This window comes from Macaca mulatta, chromosome 7 (genome assembly GCF_049350105.2).
Source record: "Macaca mulatta isolate MMU2019108-1 chromosome 7, T2T-MMU8v2.0, whole genome shotgun sequence".
Taxonomy (NCBI): Eukaryota; Metazoa; Chordata; class Mammalia; order Primates; family Cercopithecidae; genus Macaca; species Macaca mulatta.
Genome location: NC_133412.1, coordinates 81,654,438 through 81,681,923, shown reverse-complemented (window position 1 = coordinate 81,681,923; position 27,486 = coordinate 81,654,438). Strand labels below are relative to the sequence as shown.

Genomic DNA, 27,486 nt, shown 5'->3' with positions numbered 1-27,486 from the left:
TACATAATTTAGAGGATGAGATGATGATGAATTAAAAAATATTTCATCATTGTAGTTGTGCTTTTGCTCTTTGATTCTCATCATAAGTCAGATTTTAGAAATGTTTGAACCATGAGAGATCTATTTTTTAAACCAAACCAGGTAATCTAAAATATTAGGAAGCATACTGTAAATGAGTTCCTTAATTTTTAAATTTATTTATTTATTTATTTATTTATTTATTTATTTATTGAGACAGGGTCTCCTTCTGACATCCAGGCTGGAGTGCAGTGGTGCAATTATGACTTACTGCAGCCTTGACCTCCTGGGCTCAAGCGATCCTCCCACCTTAGCCCCCAGAGTAACTGGGACTTCAGGCATGCACCACCATGTCTGGGTAATTTTTGTATTTTTTGTAGAAATGGGGTTTTACCATGTTATTTAGGCTGGTCTGGAACTCCTGAGCTCAAGCAATTCTCCCGCCTCAGCCTACCAAAGTGCTGGGGTTACAGGCATGAGCCACCACACCCGTCTGAGTTCCTTAATTTTGTTTGCATTTTTGATTGAGGCTTACAACTTGCTCATTAGGTTCACTTCAGGTAACCATGCTATGCCTACCAGTCCAATAAGCTGTTAAGCTCTAAGCTATGCCCAGTCCCAACCAGTTCCTCACCTTGCAGACCTTCTTTAAAACTGTCCAGCCCAGGCTCTAAACTTCTATGAGTTTTCTGCCATAATTTCTCCTGTTTGAGATACCACTAGGACTATTGTGGTGACAGTCATTCGCTGTCACTGCACGAGGTCTAATATCCTCAACTTTACCTGATCAGCAGGTTTCATTCATCACCGTAGGTCAAACCTGCCTTTCTTTTATTGTACTGACTTTATCTCCCTCCACCTGGTCTAGTGTCATCAGTTTGGCTTGCATGTTTTTACTTCTTTTATGAAAAGCATTTTTCCTCAAAATTAGCTTCACTGCTTTTCCCACTGCTCTGCAATATCGATCATACTGCCAACAGAGTTTTCTTTCATCTTTATCCTTTCTAGGGCAGATGAAGGGCTTTATTTAAAGAAACGGGCTTAGGATCTACTAGAGAATGAAGTCAGGGAAGTGCAGAACTCTTTGACCTTCCCTTCCTTCCTTCCTTCCTTCCTTCTTTCCTTCCTTCCTTCCTTCCTTCCTCTTTTCTTTTCTTTCTCTCTCTCTTTCTTCTTTCTTTCTTCTCTTTTCTTTCTCTCTTTCTTCTTTCTTCCTCTCTCTCTTTCTTCTTCCTTCCTTCTCCTTTCTCTCTCTTTCTTCTTTCTTCCTCTCTCTCTTTCTTCTTCCTTCCTTCCTCCCTCCCTCCCTCCTTCTTTCTCTTTCTTTCTTCCTCCCTTCCCTTCCCTTCTTCCTTCGTTCTTGAAACAGAATCTCACTCTGTCACCCAGGCTTAAGTGCCGTGGCATGTTCTTGGCTCACTGCAACCTCGTTCCCCGGGTTCAAACGATTCTCTTGCCTCAGCCTCCTGAGTAGCTGGGACTACAGGCACACACCACTATGCCTGGCTAATTTTTGTATTTTTAGTAGAGACGGGGGTTCCTCATGTTGGCCAGGCTGGTTTTGAATGCCTGACTTCAAGTAATCCACCCACCTTGGCCTCCCAAAATGCTGGGGTTACAGGCGTAAGCCGCCATGCCCCGCCTCTTTGGCCTTTATTTATGTTTTGTCTCCTTACTGTGCTGTCCCTGCTGCATAACTTAGATTGAGAGTAACTGTCACGAGTCCTGCCAAAGTGGTTCTTCTCAAACTTTAGTAAGAGAATCGCTGGGAGGTCTTGTTAAAACAAATTCCTGGAACTTTTCTTCAGACTCAGATGTGGTATTTCTAGCAGGGAGCCCAAGAATGTGGATTTCTAATGGGCTCCCAGGTAATGCTGATGTTGCTGGTCTGGAAACCACACTGACCACGTTAGAGTCAGAGTAGCACTGACTCTGATGAATTTCCAAGTAAGTTAAAACAACAGAGTGTCTGGTCCTTCTTCCTCTGGAATCAATGCTTAAGCAATGGAGTAACATTAAAAAGACAAAAGATTGGCAGATTAATCCCATCTATGAATGCAATAATTAACTACACTTTATATCCTGTAATCAGGATCCCAGGAGTACCTGGGTGGTATTCTGTAGAATAAGAGAGGAATGGTATTTCTCAAAGTTGCATAATGATGGCATATCGCTGTGTTAAGGCCTGAAATTCAGGCTCCATATTGTGTGCTGCCTTGACATCTGGTAAAATTGAGAGGGCCTTGAATGGCCTAATAGCAAGTTCTCCCTACTCTGTTCCCATGGATAAGGTATTCTAGCTAAACAAACCTCCTTAACAAAGGAAACAGGCATAGTTCCTACTGATCCTTTAGTAGCAGGTTTTGGTTCTCCACCAGCCCACAGAATGATGCAAACAAGCCAATCTCATCCTCCCGTGGGAACTGGAGGTCACTCTACCCTTTTGATACCACAAAGCCTGCCGCCTCCAGCCCCTTATTCCCTCTGCTCCTGAGTGTGGCCCCTGTGTGACTGTGTGATGTGTGTGTCCTCCTCTCCCAGGCTGAGTCTACCTGACTAATTACCTGCTGTGTGTCTCAACTGTGGGGTGTGGGGTGTTATGTGTTCCACCATCCTCATAACCCTGGGACGAAAATCCCCTCTCACTAACAAGGTGAAGAGGGAGTGTCTCAAACATGTATTCCCTATGACAAGTAAGTTTCCCTAAAAGGGATGAAATAATCTGATTCTAGGGTTTTGAAGTAAAAGCAAACACAGAAGTCCTGCACCACACCGGTATTTAATTATACCCAACAAACTCCAAATCCAATATTAAAAACAGGTGGAGCTGGGCACGGTGACTCACGCCTGTAATCCCAGCACTCTGGGAGGCCGAGATGGGCGGATCACGAGGTCAGGAGTTCAAGACCAGCCTGGCCAGCATGGTGAAACCCCATCTCTACTAAAAATGCAAAAACAACAACAAAAAAATTAGCTGGGCATGGTGGCGTGTGCCTGTAATCCCAGCTACTTGAGAGGCTGAGGCAGGAGAATTGCTTGAACCTGGGAGGCAGAGGTTGCAGTGAGCCAAGATCCCACCACTATACTCTAGCCTGGGCAACAGAGTGAGACTGTCTCAAAAAAAAAAAAAAAAGAAAAGAAAAAGAAAAAAAAAAAGGCAATAGTCTTGAATGTAAATACCACAATTTCAAGCATTGGGAAGCAATTAACTATTTTCATCACATTTTAAAAAGAGAACACATTCATAATGACAGGCTTTCAAACCAGGCAAAGAGGTAAAGTCTTTTGGTGTAACATGGACTTCTGTGACGTATCACTGCAGGTGACCTGTCTTGATGAGAGACCAGATGGACACAGCAGGTCCCAGTGTCCCTCTCACCACTTCCTCTTGTTCACTGCCCCAGCTCCTCCTGAATCTCCAACTTCTTCTGCATCCCACCTGCCTAAACACAGTCCTGATGGCACTAAATCTTTAGGAGTAAGAACTAATGTGAGAAATAAGCCATAGGCAATGCAGATTTCAATTATCCTTGCTGCACATTATCCTTTTCACTGTAGTTACTTGTAACTGGAAGTGACGCTTTCTCAGACAAATACAAACAATGCACACCTTGAGGAAACAGGTTCCAGATTCCCCCACAGTTGGCCCCTAGCAGTCCTGACCTACCTGTCAGTGCAAGCGATGACTAAGGTTGTGAAGACTAAGGCATGTATATACACTGCATCCATATTGGAGATTACTGACTCTGAAATAAAAAGCAACATGATGTCTTTCCCCTGATGTGCCTTTTGGAAGCTTAGATGCTATGTTAGTCCATTTGCATTGCTATAAAAGAATAGCCGAGGCTGGGTGATTTATAAAGAAAAGAGGTTTATTTTGGCTCACAGTTCTGCAGGCAATACGAGAAGCATGATGTCAGCAACTGCTCCTGGGGAGACCTCAGGAAGCTTATAATCATGGTGAAAGGCTAGTGAGGGGCTAGTGTATCATATGGTGAGAGTGGTAACAAGAGAGAGGGCAAGAAGTGCCAGGTTTTTTAAACAAGATCTTTGTGGACACTTTACAATATGGAGGATGCCAAGCCATTCATGGGGGAGAATGCCCACCATGACCCAAACACCTCCTACCAGGTTCCACCTACAACATTGGGGATCACATTTCAACATGATATTTGGAGGAGACACATGTCTAAACCATATCAGATGTATTCACTGAACATGGGCCATAGCACTGAGCAGCCACAGGAACTCATGAGCTGACCTTCTCCCTCACCTTCTTTGTGTTGCCCAAGGCTCAGAGAGCCCTGGGAGATGTTTCCTAATTGACCTCCAGCAATTGTTTATAAATGGACCAGAAACATGGGCGAGACTCCTCAGGACATGATCAACTTAGTAGGAGCCTGGATAAAATCCCTTCAGTGCAACTGTTCTCCCCCTGAGATATGGAAACATTGCCTAAGGGTTAAACCCCAGCTCTCTCTACTAAATTCATATTGCTAATGACTCCAGCCCTAGAAAGTGTTTCCTGTCAGTATTACAGAGGTCAGATTTAAAATGCAGATTCCTGGGTGTCACATCAGACCTAGCAAGATTTTGGGGTAGACCAGGGAACAAGATGTAGCATCAGCCTCCAATGGGGACAGACAAGGAAAGGTCGGTTACAAAGCAGGGTAAGCACTGCAGTGACAGGCTGAGAGAGAGAGCACTCTGGGAGCACGTGGTGGACACTTTGCCGATGTGCTGGCACGGGAAAGGCTTCCAGAGGAAGGAATATTTACGCTGAGGCTGAATGATGTTTAGGTATTGATTCAGATGTGTCCTAGTTCCCAGAAGAGGGAACAGAGTGGGGTAAAGACCCAGAGGTGACAGAAACAAGGCATCTCCCTGTCAATAAGGTAACACCATCTTTAACTCCTCCCAAAATAGAAATCATCACCCCCCCAATCTGTTCCTCAACTTGTGCTTGTAAAAAACGCAGGGCAACCAGTAGTAAAATAAAAAGAATTAGGATGTATACCTTAAAAACCACAGAAAAGACAAAAACTAAAACTGAAAAAGAATTTGAGCGTTTAGCAAAGTCAAGAAGTAGACAAAAGGAAGAAACATAGGATCTCAGAATGAAAACATAAAGAGATGGCAAAAATAACACCAAATACATCAAGAATGATGAGAGAGAGGTTAACAAACAAGTTCTTTTAGCATGGATAAAAATTTAAATCCTGCTATAAGCTATTTATGGAGATATACATGCAGTAAATGACACAAAGCTTGAAAGTAAAGAGGTTTGTTAAAAAAAAAAAACAAAACAAACATAAACAAATTTTTAAAAGCAGAGGAACTCATTAGGCAAAGCAAAATTCAAGGAAACCAGATTTAAAAGGCAAAGAGGAACACTTTATACTGATAATAGAGCAGTGAAAAGCATGCCTAGCTTGACAAGCTCTATTTTGCTTCTAAGCCGTCCACAGTGATACATTTTAGGTTAACTGCTTTTGCTTGTCTCTGCATGTAGGCTGAGCTAACTATGGGAGGAATTTAGTTTATAGTTTAGTGTTAAAGCAAGAATGATAATAGTCTCTTCCCAAAACTAACTCTTGAAGAAATAAGGAGGGTGTACACACAAGGAAAGATGTTACCTGACCAAGGGCAAAGAAGTTTCACAAGCCCCGCTTTGACACCCACCACTATCTGGATGTCTGCAATCATTGGTCACCTCTTTTCCCCAAGTCCTTCCCTTTTCCCTTTCCCCTAACATAAAAGGAGCCTAAAATTCTGTTAACTTAAGATGGTTAAGACGGATGGTTCTTTAGGACACGAGTCCACCATCTTCTCAGTTTTCTGGTTCTCCAAAATAAAGTCAATTTCCTTGCTCCAACACCTTGTCTCTTGACTTATTGGCTGTCATGTAGCAAGCAGTTCAGGCTTTGGACTCAACTACGATGAAAGAAGCATTATTACACCAAGAAGTCAGTGAACAACAATGAACCCTGAAGCATCAAAAACCTTGAATCAAAACATGTGAAGCAAAACTATTAGCAATCAGGAATTCTACAAAGCTATAATTAAGGTGGGAAATGTTTAAAAATCTCTCTCTAAATTAGACAAATCAATAAACAAAATTAAATAAGTTTGAAGAAATGGTAAGCTTAATTTAGAGCTAGTTACCATGAATTGAAAGTTTATTTTAAATCAATTTCTGCTCAACAAGTATCGATCCAAAAATGGGCAAAGTACTTGAGTAGATATTTTAAAAGAATATATACAAGCAGCAATAAGCATATTTTAAAAATGTTCAATATCATTAGTCATTAGAGAAACACAAATCAAAACTACAATGAGATAAAACTTCACACCTACTAAGTTGGCTATAATTTTTTAAAATCAGTGAATAACATGTTGAGAATGGTGTGGTTGTGCTGTTTCTCTGCAATAAAGTCACCTTCCTTGGCCTGATACTTTGTGGCTCCACTTATTGTCATGTGGCAAGAGGTATGAGCTTTGGACTCAACTGCAACAAAAAATACATTATTACACCAAGAAATCAAAACAACAATGAACCCTGTAGCATCAAAAACCTTTCATCAAAACATGTAATCTATTTATCTGCATTGTATCTCAATTATTCCAAGGTGCCAGGGTGCTACCGTTTCCTAAATTCTTAGGACCTATGAACATTTGCATGAGGGACAAGGAAATTAGCTTTCATTTGATGCCAAGCACAACAATGAATGATTTACAATACATCTTCAAACCCTTTACTGTTAGGAATTCTTACCTTATTTCAAGATGAGGAAACACACAAAGAAGTTGAATGAGTTGCCTGAGGACTCACACCTAGTTAGCTAGTGCCAGAGTCAGGGTGGAATCCAGCCTTCCCTGACTCCATGTTCAGGCTTTTCTAACCACATCAGGTGGCTGCCCTTGGCCCAGGAGGAAGTCAAGGAGATAATTAGAATGCATATATAATCTGTGCATTAGAGTTGATGCATAGATGATAACAGGAGTAATCATCCTGTTAAGAATAGAAAGAAGAGGAGGAAGAGGAAGAGGAGGAAGAAGGTGGCAACACCCTACATCTAGCCCTACCCTCTGAGATAGAACAAGTGTTGTCCTCATTTAACAGTTGGAAAAATGAGGATTTACAGAATTCAAATAACTTGGCAAGACCTCACAGCCAGAAAGCAGGAGGCCCGCAATAACATATTTTGATAATATTAAAAAAAGACAATATTTGGAACTGCCTTAGAGCTTACAACAAACATATCAGTATTATATTTTTCTTTGTTTTATCGAAGAGTCCAGAAGCTCTGAAGTGGCTTTGGCACTGTTTTACTGGGTCACTTATCTAGATGCCCATTGCAAAATGGAACAGAAGGCCTGCCTAACCTTCAGGTCTATGAAGGCTTTAGAATCAAGACAAACTTGAACAGTAGCTCTGGACTTTTCTTTCCTTTCCAAATGTGTGGAAAAAGATCTTACTATCTTGACGTAGTGATTTGAGATTAATAGTGACAATAGCTACATTTATAAAGACTGCTGCTGTGATTGGCTCCCACCTGGCTGTTTAACAAGCGGTATCTAACCTACTTGTCAGCTCAGTCCTTCAAGAGAGATGTGGCTGAGGCTTCAAGAGCCTTCCAGAATCTGTGTTCTCACATCTGGGCATGGAACTGGACAACTTTTCCAGCCCCCTTGCTTCTAAGTGTGGCCATACAATGAGGTCTCAGCAATGGAACACACCCAGGAGTGATGAACTAAGGTGGTGAGACTGGTGTACTTTCTTTACATTCTGTCTCTTGCCAGCCACCTTTCCCCATCTATGGGCTGAATTCAGGGAATGATATGGTTGTAGAAAATGGTGGAGATATACAATGGAAAGTCTCTGAACCCTCAAATCACCATACGGAACTGAGCCCTTCCCCACAATTTATATTGAAATATAAGATGAGAAATAAACTTTCATTGTGTTAAGCCACTGAGACTTAATGGTGTTTTGTTACATCAGGTAGAAGTATTGACAACCATGGCATTAAGTATTATTATTCCCATCTTGCACATTTGATAGTTGACATTTGTTGAGCATTTATTATGTGTTGTATACTCTAATTTAATCTATTACTATCCCTATTTTACAGATAAGGAAATAAAGGTGCCAAGGAGTTACTTGAACTGCTACTTCCCGGCTAGTATGTGATGATGCCATGGCGCAACTCCAGGTTTGAATCTTCCAGTTCATGTGACTCCAGAAGTGGGCTTTACAGAAGGACAAGTTCAATTCGCAAATGGAGTGGTTGAGTGTCTTTTGTGGCTTCTTATCAGCCATAACCATCCACTGCATCACACTAAGTGCTTTTTGATTCTTAAGCTTGATGAGTTAAGCTTATGGTACAATTTTAACCACCAGAAATGGGAATAGTAACTCTTAATCAGCTGTTGGACAGAGAGAAGTCCAGGGAGATTGCCAACAACCTTGGCCTCGGGATAGAACTCACCACTCCATTATTTTACCCCACCCCTTGGCTCTACTACCTGGTAAACTCACAAATAATGGAATAAATGAAAAATATCATAGTCCTAGAAGATATGACAGCTGTGAATTTCACAAGGCTGTCATAACAGTGAAGAAAGTGCAACTGGATCTTTCTAAAAAATTTATTCTACTGAAGGTGCTGTAGCAACCACTGTCTTCCCCTGGCTTATTTTTGCAGGAGTGTAAAGCAGCTGGAAACAGACAGAGATGTAGGGAGTCATATCTGCTGCAAGAGAGAGGGCAGACCTGTTGCCTCTTCTCTGCAGCAGTAGCCTCATATTGTAGCTACTTCTGAGGTCATACCCCTCCTCCCGTTAGCATCAATTCATCTTCGGTGTGAAATGACTATTAACTGATTCTGGACTACTAAAACATGTTTTGGTTAATGTTGAACATTATAATAACTTTAAAAACCATTGACATGGCCTGGAGAGGTGGCTCATGCCTGTAATCCTAGCACTTTGGGAGGCCAAGGTGGGCGGATCATGAGGTCAGGAGTTCGAGACCAGCCTGGCCACCATGGTGAAACACCATCTCTATTAAAAATTAAAAAATTAGTCAAGCATGGTGGTTTGTGCCTGTAGTCCCAGCTATTCCAGAGGCTGAGGCAGAAGAATCGCTTGAACCCAGGAGGCGGAGATTGCAGTGAGCTGAGATTGTGCCACTGCATTCCAGCCTGGGCAACAGAGTGAGACTCCATTTCAAAAAAATAAAATAAAATAATAAAAACCATTGACACTGGTTAGAAAGAAAAATTCAACAAATGGAGCTCTGCTACTTACGAGTAGTAGGTTCTGTTCCAAACTCATAAACTCCAACTCATCTTTTCTTAGTGAAATTAAGTCATTGGTGTAGAAGTCCAAGGTTGCCTGGTATCCAGTATGTGGATCTACACTTGAATGCAAATGGAGGAGATGAGAGAAAACTGTAATGGGGTGGTGGAGGGAGAGCAGGGGCACAGTAGAGGGAGAGCCAGTGTGAGATGCCATTGTGTACTTCCCATAGAATGCCTGTCTGGAGTTGGTTCTGCTTTAGTCAACATCTTGGGAACTGCTAAGAGTTCCAGCTGGTTCTGTGATTACATAGTTGTCCTATTTGGGATGCAGGATTTGTGTCACTAAATTTTTTCAAAAGCCCTGTAACAATTTGGAAGCCCAGAAGGGAACGAGGCAAGTACAAGTTTGGGTGCTCTCTATGCAAGATTTTCCAGCTGGGATGAAACCTTGACATCAGCCACGCAGTTAGTTCTTCCTCACAGGTTCCATACTCTGTGCTATGATGTGTGACTCTGAGATTTACGGATGTATCTTCTCTCCAGGCACTTCCTGGCTTCCTTTGATAACAAATGTAATTAGCTATTTCCCTTCCCTATTAAATTCTGCATATGATCACAGTTATTATTCTGGTTAAATCAGACTCCAGAGGCCAACATTAATGAAACAAGAATTACGAAATCTGTCTTCATTAAATGGAAACCAGAATAACTGAGAGAGTCAAGATGGAAAAATAAACAATGTATTGTATGAAGGAGGCTGAAAAGAACCAATTGCGTAGATTTTCAAACATTTAGAATTTAAATCAAAGGCACACTCTGTTTTACTGTTTAAATTTTTTTTTGGAAAAATGTTTCCACTTCCTCACATAATCCATCTCAAGTTTTGAATGTGGTCCATCATCTCATTATTTTGGACTGGAGTGTTTGAGTTTCTGAAATTGTATAAGAAGATCTGAGGGCTTACAGTGTAGGTTGCAGTAACAGAACCATATTCTAGTAGACTCAATTTTTTCTAATTCTACACTAATGGAATACACGGTACCAAGCCCAGGGTTATTCTCCTGTATACGAAGTTGCTGTTAGAAAGTCAGTTTTATTTGAGAAGAATAGCTTTAGACCAAAAACTTCTGATGAGAAAAAATACTGCTCATGCATCTTAAAATTGTTTTCAAATTGCATCAGTGACACATACAAATATAAAATGTCACTCATCATATATGCTCCCGTCGTACAGCTGCTATCACCACAAAAGTGACTACTTACCAAGACATAAAGGAAGAAAAAATACCTTAACTCCGAGGAAACATCCAATTTAATTTCTTCTATCCCCTGGTCCCTTTTCACTTCTCCATCTTGGCTGTGAATTTTCAGCATTGTCAATGAGTGACGTTTTTAATTGGAGGAAAGGGATATTGTATGGATGCACACAAATTAGCAGGAGAGGGCAATTCAATTACAGAGGAGCCAGAATTCTTACTGAGAAATATTGATGACTGTGTCCTGAGGGTTTCCACTTCATCTAAAATGTACTGAAACTGAAAACTTGAAGGAAATACAATGGATGTTTTACAGAAAGCCCAATTTGGAAAATAGAAAGGTAGATCAACTGTGTAATGGAAGCTCTATTTAAGTGCTATTTTTGCTCATGAACTAAAGGCATTGTATAATCACTTCCTCAATAATCTTCCTTGTAAGGTAACTTTGCTAATCGGTTTAAGGAACAGAAGGTCAAGATTAGCCCTCTTATGCTACTGACTGGCTCTATAACCTTAGGAAGAAAACCATAATTCATTGATCCTCTAATATGCGCCAGGTATTGTACTAGGTGCCATCACTTTGACGTGCATTGATTTGATTCTCCCTTCATGCCAGGCAGAGTAAAGCTCTCACGTGGAGAGCTGGGGAGTGTCAAAATAAGATTGCAGAATTTTCTACACAGGAATACTGTGGGCTGGGGTAGGAGTCCCAGCTTTTTCTGCACCAGGTCCACTCCGGGTATTTAGTCCTGTCTGAACATTACCACAAAAGAAAGACAGGAGAGTTCAAGAACTCACAAGTCAGGAAGGCGGAGGAACCCTATGGAAAAGGGTGCATTTTAGGGAAAGTGTGAATTAGCAGAGGGACGGTGTTCAAATGCAAGGCTGCATGCAAACTTCAAAATGCCTGCTTTCTTGGCTTCTGACTCCCAGCAGAGCTCTACCCTCCTCCCTGGAAGAGAATGGGTGTTACGTCCCAAATGGATGGCCACGGGCTTGTGACCTGGGGAAACTTCTGAGGAGTCCCCTTTCAGAGTGCTATGAGTTTGGGGGAGAATCACTACAGTTCTCTCTGAGTGTGATTCCTTGATCTCTCATTATTGCTGGAAATGCACACTTTTCCTCTGCTCTTCCAAAAGTGCCAAAGAAGGGGCTGGCACCTATGAAATATGGATGGTGTCACTATCGAGCTGCCCAGTCCTCAAAACTCCCCAAGTGAATTCATCTTGGCTTGCTCAGGACTTTCCCAGTTTTAGCACAAAAATTCCTACATCCCAGGAAACCCCCAAGTCCTGGGCCAGGTCAGAACAGTTGGTCACCTGACCTTGCCCAGACTCTACCTAGCATCTTACCAACCCACACCTGCGACTCAGTCTATTAGTATCATCATTTTATACCTTCCTCCTATTGTGCAACCCGCTGAATCTCCTAGTGTTCCAGTTTCACTAGATGTGCCTCCAAACTCTGTATGCAGTCTCCTAGAGGCTCAGTCTGTGGACAAAACATCACATGTGTGCAGGCATGATACATGATGCACAGAGCTCCTTTCTGTGTGTCGTCTTACGGAACTCACCACAAGCCAGTGCAACAGACTGGTGAGATGTATAAATATTCTGACTTTACAGTCGAGAAAATTATGACTCAGGTGGAGATGACTTACTGAAGACAATACAGCTAGGATGTGGCAGCATTAGGCCCTCCCTTTTCGAGGTCATGGGCTTAGAACCAACTTCCATTCAAATCCCAGTTTGGTCATTTCAAGCTGTATGATTTTCCACAAGTTACATAACTTTTCCATGTCTTCATTTCCTCATCTGAAATTTGGAATGGCAACCCAGAATTTATTAGATGAAATAAAATAATGTGTGCACATGACAAATGCTTAGAAAACAATAGCTTTTGGAATAGTTGGTAACTGAATCCTGCTTTGTTTCTCATGGGTAGGAGGCATGTTTAAATAAAGGATTCTTTGTCAGAGGAAGAGGTTTAAAACCTTCTCAACTGAGCTTGAATGGATGAATGAGTCAGAATAGATGTGCAATCCAGTACTGAGAATAGCAAGACCAAAAGAGAAAAAGACGTACCCCTACTTAGAATAAACTGGAGGTGAAACAAGAAAGGGGCAGCGGTTTGGCAGCACCTTGTAGCCCTTTCCATGAGCTGCTATTCCCCATAGCTGAGTGACCATTCATTTACCCCGTTAAAGCAATCTGTTTCTGACCTGCCAGTAGTCTTCTCTAGGATCACAGAACACCCACAATTCTCTTACTGCCTGGAACTCTTCTACCTCCACCAAGGTTTCAATCCCCCTTTTATTTACAATAACAAACTCGTGTTAGTGAAGCCTTAGCACTTCTGTGTATAAAAAGGCAAAGTACTTAACACTGGTCAAGTACAGTAAACAACGGGTGTTTATATATCCCCAGTAATTCCATAATCCAGAACTGTGGCTAACACATACATCACAAATTTTATTTATTTGTTTTATTTTATTTTTAGACAGAGTCTCATTCTGTCACCCAGGCTGGAGTGCAACAGCACAATCTCGGCTCACTGCAACATCTGCCTTCCAGGTTCAAGCAATTCTCCTTCCTCAGCCTCTTGAATAGCTGGTTCTACAGGCGCATGCCACCATGCCCAGCTAATTTTTTGTATTTTTTAGTAGAGGCGGGGTTTCACTGTGTTAGCCGGGATGGTCTCGATCTCCAGACATCGTGATTCGCCTACCTTGGCCTCCCAAAGCACTGGGATTACAACATCACTATACTTTCTTCCAGTATCTTTTCAGTCTGTCTAAATATATTTGTGTATATGTCTGAGTATGTGTGTGCACGCACCTGTGTTTTTCTGAATAGCTCCTTCCCTTACTCCTTTCTGCTAACAGCATGGCCACCTTTGTCTTTGGAGATGGGTCTTTCCCTTTGAACCATGAGGACCAGAGGAGGGCTCCCAGTTAGAGGATCCACCCCGCCAGCTGCCTCAGTGATTGATCCAGAGATGGTCATGTGATCCAAGCCAGCCCAGCCTAAGTCCATTCCCAGGAATATAAATCATTGCGATGGGAAAAGTTTATTTTTCTACACAGCTTGCTAAAATGAGCTAATGTTAGCTCAGATCCATCTTAAACCCAAAAATTAAATTAGCATGTTAAAATAGTTTTTAAAAATTTAGGAGAATATTTGGAAATGTTAAAATGTTAAATATTAGACAATTGGAATTGTCTAATAAACAAAGTACCTAACAATGTCCACAGCAATTAAAAAGATCATCATAATACTGTCATATTATAAAGGCTTTCGTGTCATTTGAAACTCTTTCCAAATGTCACTTTTATGTTTCATGTTGGCCCTGTTACATAAATGCTGCTGGGCAGACCAAAAACATTTTCTTTATTAGATTCTAGAGGCAACTGGATGTTGGTGTTATCAAAGGCAATTTGCATGTATAATTCACAGAATGTTTTGCAATCTTTCTGATTTAATGATTCAGTAGAAATGATCAAATAATCCTCTCATCATAACTGTAGAAGATAAATACAATGATCTATTTTTCCATCATAATTTGTCCTTGAAATATACATTTTTGTCACATTATGTTTGAAGTTAAAACCAAGAAGCTTGTACTGTTAAGTGGTTTGTGGGAGGGAAGCAATTGCCTCAGAAGAATTTTTTTTTTTAATACTTACATTTTGGGACTATTATTGGAGACAAACTGATTTCAAAATGTTAACAAGATCTATGCCAGGTTCTCTGATCTTTGGATTTACTTCGACTTCCTAAAGTAAATGTGAAGTTTTGATGTTGTGGTTTTCTCCTTTTCTCTCTTTTTCCCTTTTATGCTATTTATAATAGGATATTACCTGTCTTATCACAGGACCATACCTCAAACCCAAAACCCCGATGTATATGGGCTGCCTCTTTTTTCTTATTGGCACAAGGATGGCATTTCAATCTTCCTGCAATGTCCAAGCCAGGGCCACCTTTGCTTAAGGAAATAAAATCTCTCAGAACGGATCCCTTGGCTATCTCCCTCTGTTTATTCTTTCTTCAAGTTAGTTCTCCCTGTCTGTGTGTGGTAGGCAGGCCCACCACAATTTTGAAATAAGCTTCTAATTTAGTATTCATCCTCTTGCTATAAAGAATGTTGAGCCATAAATACCATCAGAGATGGTGAATGATGTTTCAAAATATTTTCAATCAAACAAGATGTAGTTCTTTCCTGAAAGCCAACTCTGAAGAAGCTAGCAAAACAAAATACGTAATAGATCTTTGGCCCTTTGTTTGGGATGAGATCATACTGGTTGGGACTGCATGACTGGCAGGGTTATCAAAGAGCATTCTGTGGTCTTTGTTCACTTAACGCCTATAGTAGTTTCCTAGGGCTGCTATAACGAATGACCACAAACTTGGTGGCTTAAAATCATAGGCATTTATTCTCTCACAGTTCTGGAGGCCAGAAGTCTGAAATCAAGGTGTCAGTAGGCCCATGTTCCTTCTGAAGTCTTCAGGGGAGAATTATTTGCCTCTCCCAACTTCTGGGAGCTTCAGGTGTTCTTTGGCTTGTGGCTGTGTGACTCCAGTCTCTGTCTCCATCTTCACATGCCTTTCTCTTCCTTCTCAAATTTTCCTCTGTCTTTCTCTTATAAGGACACAGGATTACATTTAGGCTCCCCTGCCTACACCTGGAAATTCAGGTAATCTCATCTGATGATCCTTAATTCTATCTACAAACTTCCTTTTACCAAATAAGATCACATTAAAAAAATATACCTGTTTTTTGGGTTGTGATCATTCAACCCACTAAAATGCCTAACGGTATTTCATTTGAAAAATGCATTGTCAGCCAGGCGCAGTGGCTCATACCTATAATCCCAGCACTTTGGAAGGCCGAGGTGGGTGAATCACGAGGTCAAGAGATCAAGACCATCCTGGCCAACATGGTGAAACCCCGTCTCTACTAAAAATACAAAAATTAGCTGGGTGTGGTGGTGCACACCTGTAGTCCTAGCTACTCTGGAGGCTGAGGCAGGAGAATTGCATGAACCCGGGGAGCGGAGGTTGCAGTGAGCTGAGATCGTGCCATTACACTCTGGCATGGGTAACAGAGCAAGCCTCCGTCTCAAAAAAAAAAAAAAAAAGAAAAAGAAAAAGAAAATGCATTGCTTGCAAATTCACCTAAACCAGTGTGGTTAGTCATAATTATTACATTCTTTTTGCAGTTATTGGTAACATCCAGTGGTTGGGCTCAGGTAAGGGCTTTAGGTTTTCTCTCCTGACTCTTCACTACCTGGTAGTAGTTACAATGGAAGCAAGTCCCAAACAAACCAAATTCTGGCACACACATGAACATTCGTTACCACCCTAGCAAAGAACATGTGGCCCATTTGATACGGTTTGGATTCATGGCCCTGCCCAAATCTCATGTGGAATTGGAGGAGAGGCCTGTTGCGAGGTGACTGGATCATGGGGGCAGATTTCCCCCTTGCTATTCTCATGATAGCGAGTGAATTCTCACAAGATCTGATGGTTTAAACATGTGTGGAACTTACCCCTTCGCTTTCTCTCTCTGCTGTTCTGCCATGGTAAGAGGTGCTTTCTTTCCTTTCACCTTCCACCATGATTGTAAGTTTCCTGAGGCCTCCCAGTCATGCTTCCTGTTAAGTCTGCAGAACTGTGAGTCAATTAAAGCTCTTTTATTTGTAAATTACCCAGTCTTAGGTAGTTCTTAATAGCAGTGTGAAAACAGACTAATATACCATTAATCCTGTAACTCAATAAATCCTCCATTCTTGGCCATGTCAGGCGCTTCAAACAGCACCTTGTAAGAACTCACCCACAGAACATACAACAATGTTCAGGCAGCAAGATCAAGCTAGCCTTCCCACTCAGCGCTTTTCAAACTGCGGTTTGCATCTCATTACTGTGTTCTCAAACGAATTTAGTGGGTTGCAACCAGCAATAAAAATAACAACAAAACAGAGTAGAATTGAATAGACTATAGCATTATATAAAGTGAGGTAAGAAGCACATTCTTTGGAAAATTTTCCTTTCAGTGTGGGTGTGCGTATATATGTGTACTGAGTCGGTCATGATGTAAGATATACTTATTACTGTGATCTAAAAAGAATGAGAAATTCTTTCCTAAGTGGAACTGGATACAGAATATAATGGAGTCCTTTGGCCTATGGCACCACTCTAACAGGTACAGACTGATGAGCACCTTAGATTCTTGTGGCCCATTATGGAAGGGAGGTTGTTTCTGCATAATTATTTCTAGTCAGTCTACAAAACCACTCATTTTACCAATAAAAAACTATCTTTTATGTCTTTCATGCTAATCAGAAATGTTCTAAAGATAGTTTCAGGCTTGTAGTAGCTTCCGCTAAAACGTTGGCTTCTCATTAAATTCAGTAAAATACTAACTCCCCCTGCAGTGCATATTCCTGATTAGAGCACTTCAACTGTTACTTACCCATATTAAACTATAAACAAAATAATATATGCTGTATGTGCCATAATGTGTGTGCGTGTGTATGTGTGTGTGTGTATCTGCGATACAGACAGGATCAGTTATTCTTTCCTGTCACATGGAAGGCTTGCGGGGAAGATAAGCAAGTTAAAAGAAGGTTGTAATCTAATACACAGCACAATATTGTGTTATAATGGTTGATACTCAATGTAAAAAAAAAAAAAAAACAAAAAACACAAGAAAATCTACCTCTAGAAGCCTCTCCCACTACTTGAGTTAGCAGATTCATAAACCAGGGCAAGACTAGAGGATTACTAAGGGTATAATTGCAAGTCTAAATGTTCAGTCATATTTCACCAAGTGGTTTCCAGGTTTTCCTATTTCTGTGGAGCACTAGCCAGTCCCTGAAAAAGATTAGTTATTTGCTACTTCAAATATAATAAACATGAAAGGCAAAAACTGAGAGCAGATTATGACTTCCACACTCCACTTTTTGCTGTCCATGAGCTCACTATCTGGAGTTGGTGAGGAACTGCTCTTAGCCTTTGGACATGGTACCCAAAGGCTGACCCCCAGAGTTGTCTCCATAATTTGCAGGGCCCAGTGCAAAATGAAAATGGGAGGTCTCTTGTCCAAAAAGCAGGGGTAAAGCTTGTTTCCTTTTTTCTTTCATCTTTCTCTCAACCTCTCATACTATTTTTTATTTGCTATTTAATTTTGCACCTCCTTGAAAACAGAGAAACTTGAGGGGTGAGCGCTCACCATCACAGGGGCCTCAAGCCTCACCATAGGTCTCAGAGCACACCTACCAGAGCCCATCCCTCCCTGAGCCTATCCTCAGGGAAGATGCAGTCCATGGGAAGAGAATGGCTCATTTCAGGAGGAGGCTGGAGGTAGGACTGCTCCTGAACTTGGCCACCATGCCTCTGGTGCGTGCTCCTTTGTCCCATTGGATTGCACTTACAAAACACAAATTCAATGATGAAATTGTTACGGATTTCAAGATGGCACCCACAGTCCATTAATTCCCCAACAGGGGCCCTTCTGAGAGTAGAGCCCTGTGTGACTGCACAGGCCACAAGACAACCCTGGTATCTGCCGCTTTCCAAGGCCTCTGGTTTCTGGGATCTCTTAAATCAAATTTATAATTATTTCCAATACCCTCACCAGAGTCAGTGACAAAAACAAGACTTTAATAATAATACTAAGAAATGGCTAAAACTTCTACAGCACTTGCTCTTTGACAATTCATATGACCCGGAATTCAGCCCCTAGAAACTCTTTGGAGTTGAGGCTCAAGTTCACCTTTATACATTTTAGGCTAAACCCTGTAAAATTGTCAATGTTTCACCATTTTTCTTTTTACCAACAAAAACAGCATTTTATAGTGAACATCAGCATTCCACCTACCGTGCCACTTTCATCCCCTTCATGACATCATTCTTTGCTGCTGTTTAAATGTTTATCAAACTCCTCTCAGACCTTCCCACATGATGTCATTAACTAGGCCACATGGGGTGCAACTCCCTTAGCTGCTTGTGTCCTTTGCTTGTGACTTTCCTCACATGCCATTCCACAGGGTGATGTCATTTCCATAGGGTGAGGATCCATGGTTGCAGCAGTCAGGAGGGGCCGGTGCAGAGCCCCTGTGGTAGAGACTTTGACTCCGACGTGCCCTTTAATGGGTTGAGATCTTTGACTGGGGTTGGCCCCATTCTGTTTCTGTTCCTGGACACCCTCACTTTGGTGGTTAAGTGGATGGAAATCATCCTGACATGTCCTGTCTTTGCTCTGTCTTTCCTTCTTCCCACAGTTGGACCCATCTGTAGAAGGTTATTAACTTAAGTCCTAATAGCAGCTTCTTTTGATGCCATTTTCTTCTCTTGCATAAAAGATTCTCCTTTCACTCCTTGCACTTCACCCAACAAGGGCTAGTGCCTCAATAGTGAAAAATGAATGAATTAATTGAGGTCCTCTTCTCTATGGCTTGGTCAGCACCAATTGTTATTTTATTAACATTTTTCTTCTCTAAAAGTCAATCATTCCTGATGGTAATGGATGACTTAGTTGGCTCCCCAAGCATATTTAAATACTATAAAAGGTCCAGGCTTAGCAATATATTTATTTGTTGATACTCATATTTAATGCATAGGGACTTAATAATATTAATAAATGATAGAGTGTAGATTTTTAAATTCACCTGTGCAAACATACACATATACATACAATTATACATAAACATATAGGTGTATGCACATATTTATTGCACTGTATAAAACATTATATTGATGTTTCACACCAAGGATGGTCTTCTCAGGGGAATCAAACACTGTGGGAATAAGACATTTAGTATATAAATGACAATTACAGACGGCAGAAAGTGGTAAGTTCCAGAAGAGAGGTACAGGAAAAGACTGTTGTATTAGTCTTGGGAGAGATTCCTTATGTTGGTGATATCACGGAAAACTTGCAATTTAATGTCACATTCCCTCGTGCAGAGGGCATGGAGATACTCAAGGGGTGAGTGCTGATCCTCACAGTGCTCAGGACCTTGTGTCTTAGTGCATGTAAGACCCAAAACCAGTGTGGGAACCAGCAGAACAGTTAGGATTTGGGGTCTGTCCCACCCTATTCCTTTAGGGAGAAGAGAGCTTCATTCCATTAGTACCTAAAAAGGAATCAGGCATTTGAATCATGGAGCCATGTGGTTTCATTTTATTTCATTTCATTTTACAACGTTATTGCCCCATTTTTTTTCATTGAGAAAATTGAGGCTGAGAGCCTAGGTAACCTGCTCAAAGTCAAACAGTAAACAAGTGGCTGAGCTGAACTGTACACAAGTATGTCCACATAAGAAAAGATTTCTCATTTGTGAACAGGACTTAGTCTCACATGAACAACGCTCACCCCCACTTTATGCTGTAAAATCTAAAAGAAACCTTGTGGTAGCTCCTGTGTCCTTAGCACAGTAAGTAAACACAGCTGAAACTCAACATGCCCACCCTCCCAGAGCCCACCAGAAGCCAGAGCTTGTTTTGCCTACACTGGAAGGAATTCGAGGGCCACTGAATTCCTTCGTTGGCTCTTTGGTTCGAGTCCTCAGCCTTCGGCACCACAGATGACCAGATCTATCAAATCCGGAGAGACACTATGACTAAAAGGATTTCACCCCTTTTCGGAGAGCAGAGCCCCTTACACCACCCTGGACCACACTCTCTGTTCATTTGTTTGAAGTTTACATTGAACTGTGATTTCCAGAGCTGGAACAGAGATGCTTTGGGCACAGAAGTCTACCCTGTCCCCTGTCCCCACAAGGCACCTGCCGCTGAAAACCATGTGGAGACTGGGGAGTGTCTGCCCTTCTATCTGCAGCCAGAAGGCAAACTAAATAAACACGCAGAACACTTGAATGAAGAGCCCACAGATGCACCCCCACCTTTCCTAATCACCCGCTGGATTTCCACCTACAAATCCTCCCCCGGGCCAGCCACCGCTTTCAGCAAGGCTGACAGCTCTGCTTGCTGCCCCTGCTTCTCACCCTCTCCAGGGCAACTGTGATCCAGACCCACCAGCACCGCTGCCTCCCTCACCCACTCAAAAGAACAGCTTGAAAAATCCATTTGAATGAAATGGCTTGATTACAATGGGGAGACAATTGGTTGAATAAAGTCAATTATCTCTCTGGTGACAGGTGCCCACTTTGAAGTCTAGGCACCTGCTGGCATAATCACTAAGGCTGACATTTCCAGACCTTTATTAAAAGGGGAATAATAGTATGCCAGGCCTGAATTTTGTTGTTGTTGTTGTTTGTATTTTTTTTTAAAGCAGAGCAGAAGGGTGAGTGTAGTCTGCAGCTGCTGGGTCATTACCTCTCCTTAGCTAGCAGGTCAGGAACTGGGCCTTTGGATGCTGCCAGGGCTGTCAGAGGCTCCGACTGAGGCTGGTGCTGTCTAAGGTAACTGACTCTAGGCAGCAGAGCCGAAGGACTGTGCTTACAGCTTTAAGAGCCTTAACTACTCAAACCTGGAGAGCATTCAGATATGAATATTTAGTAACAGGAATAAGGGAATCAGGCACATCTTATTAATCCAATTAGGGAGACATAATGGAAAACAGGAAACAAATAAACAAATGATTTCTCCACAGCTGGGATGGTATTCCCATGTCCCGTCACTTTCACCAGTAGCCTATATGCTCAGCCTCACTTTACTGCTGACCCAATCTCCTTCCCTCTGCCAAGACCCTCTGTTCACTTTCTCCACCCTTACTCACCCAGACAAATGGACTCTGCGATTGTTAGAGTAGCAGATGGTTAAAGTAGGAGTGGGAGGTAGCAGCAGTAGGAATGTCTGGGGACCAAGGAGTGAAAGCAAAGTTGTTTATTCAACTAAAATATATTACTGAGTTAGTCTTGCACAGATAATACATTATGCTACCTGCCCTCTAGAAGTTCATACCTTAAAACACGAGTTAAAAACTTGTAGTGCTTAAGGATCAGGCAGGTATTATTATAAATGTGTGATGGTAGCTGATGTATAATAGGGACCAGTGGGGACTGTGGAAAACTAGAGAATCCTTGTCTGTCTAAAAGAGGCCACCTGGATTCAGCTCCAGCCATGAGTTGTCAAGTGATCTTGCAGGCCCAGTGTTGACAGAGCTTGAAATATTGCAAGAGAAGTTGGGATCTGAATTTTTTTTTTTTTTTTTTTTTGAGACAGAGTTTCACTGATGTTGCCCGGGCTGGAGTGCAATGGCACAATCTCGGCTCACTGCAACCTCTGCCTCTCGAATTCAAGTGATTCTCCTGCCTCAGCCTCCCAAGCCTCCCAAGTATCATTAGCATGCCACCAGGCCTGGCTAATATTTGTATTTTTAATAGAGATGGGGGTTTCATCACACTGGTCAGGCTGGTCTTGAACTGACCTCAGTCTGGTCTTGAACTGACCTCAGGTGATCTGTCTGCCTCGGCCTCCCAAAGCGCTGGGATTACAGGCTTAAGCCACCGCACCCAGCTGGGATCTGGATTTTATATGACACTTGTTGATACTTTGAAGAGTGTGTTAGCCTACAAAGCACATACGTGGTTTGTCGGCCACCATTTTATGATCCACATTCCAGAATGAGTTGACTTTCTATCCTAGAGGAGTTTTAACCAGGGGGAGTCACCATGATCATCATCCTATTTACCATTCATTAAATGTTGCAACATGCCATATTCATGCATTATCTCATGTATCCTCATACTATATACAATGAGGGCATTATTATTTCGATGTTATGCATGAGAAAACTGAGCCTATGTGATAGCTATCAATCAAACTCAAGGCAAGAAACAGAAGGGACATGCAAACTTGGAAATTAAGAAAAATGTAATAAAAGGATTCACTACAAAGGAGGGGGCAAAGCTGGAGAACTCAACAAAGCATGATACAGTACCTTGGTGCAAGCAACAGCAGACAGCTGTTTCCACCTCTATACTTGAAGACACAGGAGAGAGTGGTTCCACAACCCACTGGGAGTAGCTGCATTGAGAGGGGTGCTGGACAGCAGTGGTGGCCTTTGGGAGTCCTGCTCAGTGACTATGCAGAAAGAGGAACAGGGAAAAAATATATTGACGTCACTCTCCTTTCCACCTCTGAGGTACATCGACCCATTGGCCCAACCAACTGGAAGCCCGAGGGGAAGGGAACCTTCTGACACAGTCAGTTACCACTCAGCATCCTGGGCATAGAGCAAGGAATAGAAGGGCAGAGAGTAGATCTAGAGGGACAAAGGCAAATCATCTAGCATATCCCTTAGCCAAGAGTCCAGATCCAGTAAGCGGTGAACCCAGGTTTAGCTGACACAGCTGTGTCTATTCTTGCTACTGGACCAAACAGGCCCCTTTGTCCTGAAAAACAAAGACTATCTCTGGCTCTCTATCTAGACATTGTCCTGTACTTACATGTAAGTGGTATCTTAATTTATATCAACTCATTGCAGGTCATATCTAGGTTGTATAGTGTAATATTTAAGATCGCAAAGGTTCTTGAATCAAGCAATACTGGATTTAAATTTCTATATGTACATTTTACTAGTGGTCTGACTTTGCAGAAGTCACTTAATCTTGAGACTCTTTATTGTTAGTCTCAGTATTCTATCATTTACAATGGGAATAATTGTACCAAACACATAGAATTTTATGTATAATGAGATTATATAAACAGAACACTTCATACAATGTCCAGCTCATAAAGAGAGTTAAATAAATGATTGTCACAATTATTATGTGAATGATATTATTAGAAAATGTATTTTCTTTCAAGATTCTTAGCTCGCATTCTCATCAAAGATTCACATAGCCAGAAGGCAAACTAAATAAACATACAGAACACTTGAATCAAGAAAGAACACAGAGGCACCCCCACATTTCCCTAATCACACTTTGGTTTTTCCTCCTACATATCCTCCCCTGGGCCAGGCACTGCTTTCAGCAAGGCTGACAGCTCCGCTCACTGCCTCTCTTCTCCTTTTCACCTGAGATGATATTTTTTTGTGATTCATTTGGCCAAACCCAAAATATGCAAGCACATTAACAACAGCAGTATTGCGACAGTGGTTTATTAACACATCAAAGAGAAACACATTCAAAGGGCTAATTTCAGTCTTTTATTAAGCCCTATGCAAGAAGAGACTGGGAGAAACAGGGTCAATGGATCACAAGCTCTTTAGGGCTCAAGAGTGGGATGCAACTGTCTGTCAAAAGGGCAAATAGATTAAATTTTCCTTCTGTTCTGGGTTCAAGCTAGGTTTACTTCTGGCACCGTATTTAGAGATGGACAATAAAATTCTGAAATATATCCAGAAAAATATGATCAGCTTGATTAGAGAACCTGAACCCATGTCACAAATGTAATAATTAAAGGAGCTTATTTCATTTGGATTGGAGAAGATATTTGGTGGGGCATATGAGTGCCTTCATGTCATCGAAGAAGACAGGATGAGTTCTTCAACTGCTGCAGTGAATAGAACCTGGCCCAGCACTGTGACCTCCTAAGAACATCAAGAGTGGCTCAGTATAAAGAATAACTTTCTGCCCTGAATTTGAATGCCTGCCTCAAAGAGTATCAGTTGCTTCTCCCTGAGGGTGTCCAAGAAGACTCATTTTGAAAGAGCACTCATTGAATATAGATGAATATTTCAATGGTACTACAGGCTTACACGAGGAATTGAAAGCTTATGTCTATGATCCTCCTGTGCGCCTAATGCTCAGTGGGCACACACATGAGACTGCAGCTTCTCTTGCAAAATTGGAAGCTCTGTCAACACTGGGCCTGCATGACCACATGCAACTCCCAGCCAGAGCTGAATCCAGATGGCTTCTCTTAGACAAGGGCTCTCTGCTTTGCCACAGTATCCAACAGTCCCTATTATATATCAGGTGGCTTTACCCATTTATAATACCTGCCTGGCCCTGTAACAGCACAAGTTTTCAACTTGTGATCTAAATTATGAACTTCTAGAGGGAAAGTGCCATAGTGTATTCTTCTCTGTGCCTGAACTCAGTCATGTATTTTAGTTCCTAATATGGTCACTGCCTCATTAATGCCTATTTAAATGGAATGTTGTATGGATCACCCTCTGCCTTTACTTTAGTCTGTCATAGGTTTCAGAATCAGACATTGCAATTTTGGTGGAGGGCAGAATTGAGAAGCAAAAGTCAATTCCTATTACCACATCTTCAATAACTCCCAGTAGGCAGATCACTTCCTCTATTCATTTACTAGTTTATTCTTCTGCCAGTACATTTAAAGAGGAATCACATCATATCAACATATCATATTTGAACATTCTACCCATTAACATCTGCAATATCTTTAGACTTCATACATCGTCTGTCAATAATTTGTGTTGACTGTTTTCTGTGTGCAAAGAGCTAGGCCGCAGTATTGGCTAATTGTTGGCACACTTGCTGGTAGCGGTTCTGAAGTCACATTCTCCCCCACCAGGACCCAAAACACAATGTGACACCCATCTGCTGCCCTAAGAGTCTAACAAAATAGAATACTCTCAGGAAATCAAAGACCTTGAGCTTGGGAGTGCACAGAAAAAAGATACACACAGCATCACAGTCTACATATGAGCATAGCTATATTAACTTTGTCATTTTGTTCTGATTGTTGATATTGCTATTGCTACCACCACCATTACTACAGTTGCTTCTATTTTGGGTTCAGACAGTTCCTGTGAAGCTGCCGCCAACTGACAAACACTGGTGTCAACCACACATATCTGACTCCCTGAAGTGATTTGTGTGTGTGTGCGTGGTTGTGCCTATTCTTCTTGGCAGTGACTGAACCCTGAGGCCATAATTCATGGTACTTGCAAAGTTGAGAGTCTTGGTGTGATGGCATAGTGCAAAAGACACAGGGAAGAAAAACACACTCCTGGAAAATAGCATATGCTGTTTTTTAGTGCTGGAGGCCAGGAGCCCAGTGGAGCCGAATGGAGCTCCATACTTGTGAGTGTGAGAATTTGAGTCCAGCACTTTCTCATGTGCTGTTTCACAGTCCAGGATGGCTAGAATGGCAAACTTCCATTGGTGGAAGTTCAAAATATCTGTGAGATGGATAGTTGAGGAAGCAGAGCAGCAAAATAGAAATATATATAATACTGTGTTTAAGGGAATATTTTTAAAAATATTTTCTTGAAACTCGGAGGAATTATATTACACAGAAGACTAAATGACAGAATTCACACCAAGCAGTTGCTCACAGCCTTGTTAGACCTGGGCCTTGAAGTATGTCCATTGTGTGGTAAAGTATGTCTACTCTTGGGTAGAGGGGATGTGTAGAGAATAAAGCTTAATCTCTCTCTTAAGGGGAACCCACTAGTGGAAAAGTCAGAGCACAAAAGACAAAACATTTTAATAACACACCACCAAATATGTGGGACAAACAGCCAGTTTCACATGGGGATGTGATACCAGGCTTTCTCAAAGAGTAGCTTTTGAAAAATAAGGAATATTTGTGAGAGAAATAAAAATGTAGATAGCAATTGCACGTCAATCCCTGGATTGTTGAATTTCAGAATTCAGAGCTGAAGCTTTCATCTAACAATTCTAATATATGAATATTGTATCCTTTAAGTTCAATGATCAATGAGTAAACAATGACTACGTAACATTTCATGCAAACTATCCCAGTGAACAAGACAGATAGGATCCTTGTTTTCTTTGGGTTTTTATATTCTAGAGAATGAAGATAGATAATAAATAAGCCAAAAAAATTGGCAGGATAGTTTCTGGTAATGATAAGCACTGTAATGGAAATGAGACAGGCAGCCTGAGATGGGGTGGTAGGGAGGACAGAAGGGCGGGCTGCTTCTTTAGATTGTTAAGTCTGAAGACATCTGTGAATCAAGCACAGAAAGCTGTTTAATAATAAGACCCTGCTGGGGACTAAATGACAATGGATGAGGAATTTGTTTTGAAGTTTTTCCTCATTTCTCTCCACCCCCATTCAACCTCAGCATCGGACTCAGCACAATTCTTACCAAAGTGTTAGGCAGCGTGTTAGTCCATTTGTGTTACTTTAACAAAATACCTGATACTGGGTAATTGATGAAGAATAGAAATTTATTTCTCACAGTTCTGGGGGCTGTAAGTCGAAGATCAAGGCACTGGAAGGTTCCCTGTCCAGTGAGGGCTGCTCTCTGCTTCTAAGATGGAACCTTGTTGCTGTGTCTCCCAGAGGGGACGGATATTGTGTCCTCACATGGCAGAAGGGACATAAAGGCAAAAAAGGATCTAATTAATTATCTCCAACCATTTCATATGGTTGCTAATCCATTTATGGGGGTTTCACCCTCATGACTTATTTACTTCCTAAAGGTTCCACATCTTAATACCATCACATTGGGCTGTAAGTTTCAACATGAATTGTGGAGGATACACAAACATTCAAACCATAGCAGGTAGTGATAAGAGCATTAGGCAATAGTGCTCACAGGCATGTTCCTAGAATCTTGGTGGTTCCTCAGAGGTGTCTGGCAGTTCAGAAGAGGACCCAGGTCCAATTATGTTAAATATTGACAAACAATCATCCTTTCTAGAAGAGCAAAAAAAATTTTTCACCAGTGCTCATGCACCCTGAAGAGTAAGAGCCCTGACTTCCAAAGTTAGGGTTAAGGTGCTGGCTCTGACAAGGACTAGACTTTCGACCTTCTTGAGCCTGAGTAGTCTCTGAAATACCCCTCCCAGGGCTCCAATTCTACTTGCCTGTGATGTGACCAGGAGTCTTGAGCTGTGGGGAAGAAGATGAGTTTCCCAGGCTTTGCTTCTTTCTTCCTCCCAACTCCCCACCTCTTACCTGACTCTTAAAAGTTTTCTGGATGTGGATCACCCACACTAGTCCTCCCTCAGGGGAAAACAACAAAGCATTATTGGCCTATAATTTTCC

The 27,486-nt window shown here is 41.6% G+C and overlaps 1 long non-coding RNA gene across 7 annotated transcripts in view; it reads right to left on the bottom strand.

The window, feature by feature from the left end:
* LOC114679492 (uncharacterized) overlaps nucleotides 1–27,486 on the bottom strand; it is a 222,443-nt gene that overhangs the window by 35,820 nt on the left and 159,137 nt on the right. For 4 of the 7 annotated variants that reach the window (XR_013396017.1, XR_013396016.1, XR_013396015.1 and 1 more), the window contains one exon: nucleotides 22,484–22,626. The exons of 2 other annotated variants lie outside the window; for them this stretch is intronic. This is a non-coding gene — a long non-coding RNA (uncharacterized LOC114679492). Of the gene's footprint in view, nucleotides 1–9,330; nucleotides 9,443–22,483; nucleotides 22,627–27,486 lie in introns of all 7 variants that reach the window. One more of the 7 variants, XR_013396014.1, reaches the window with a different exon arrangement.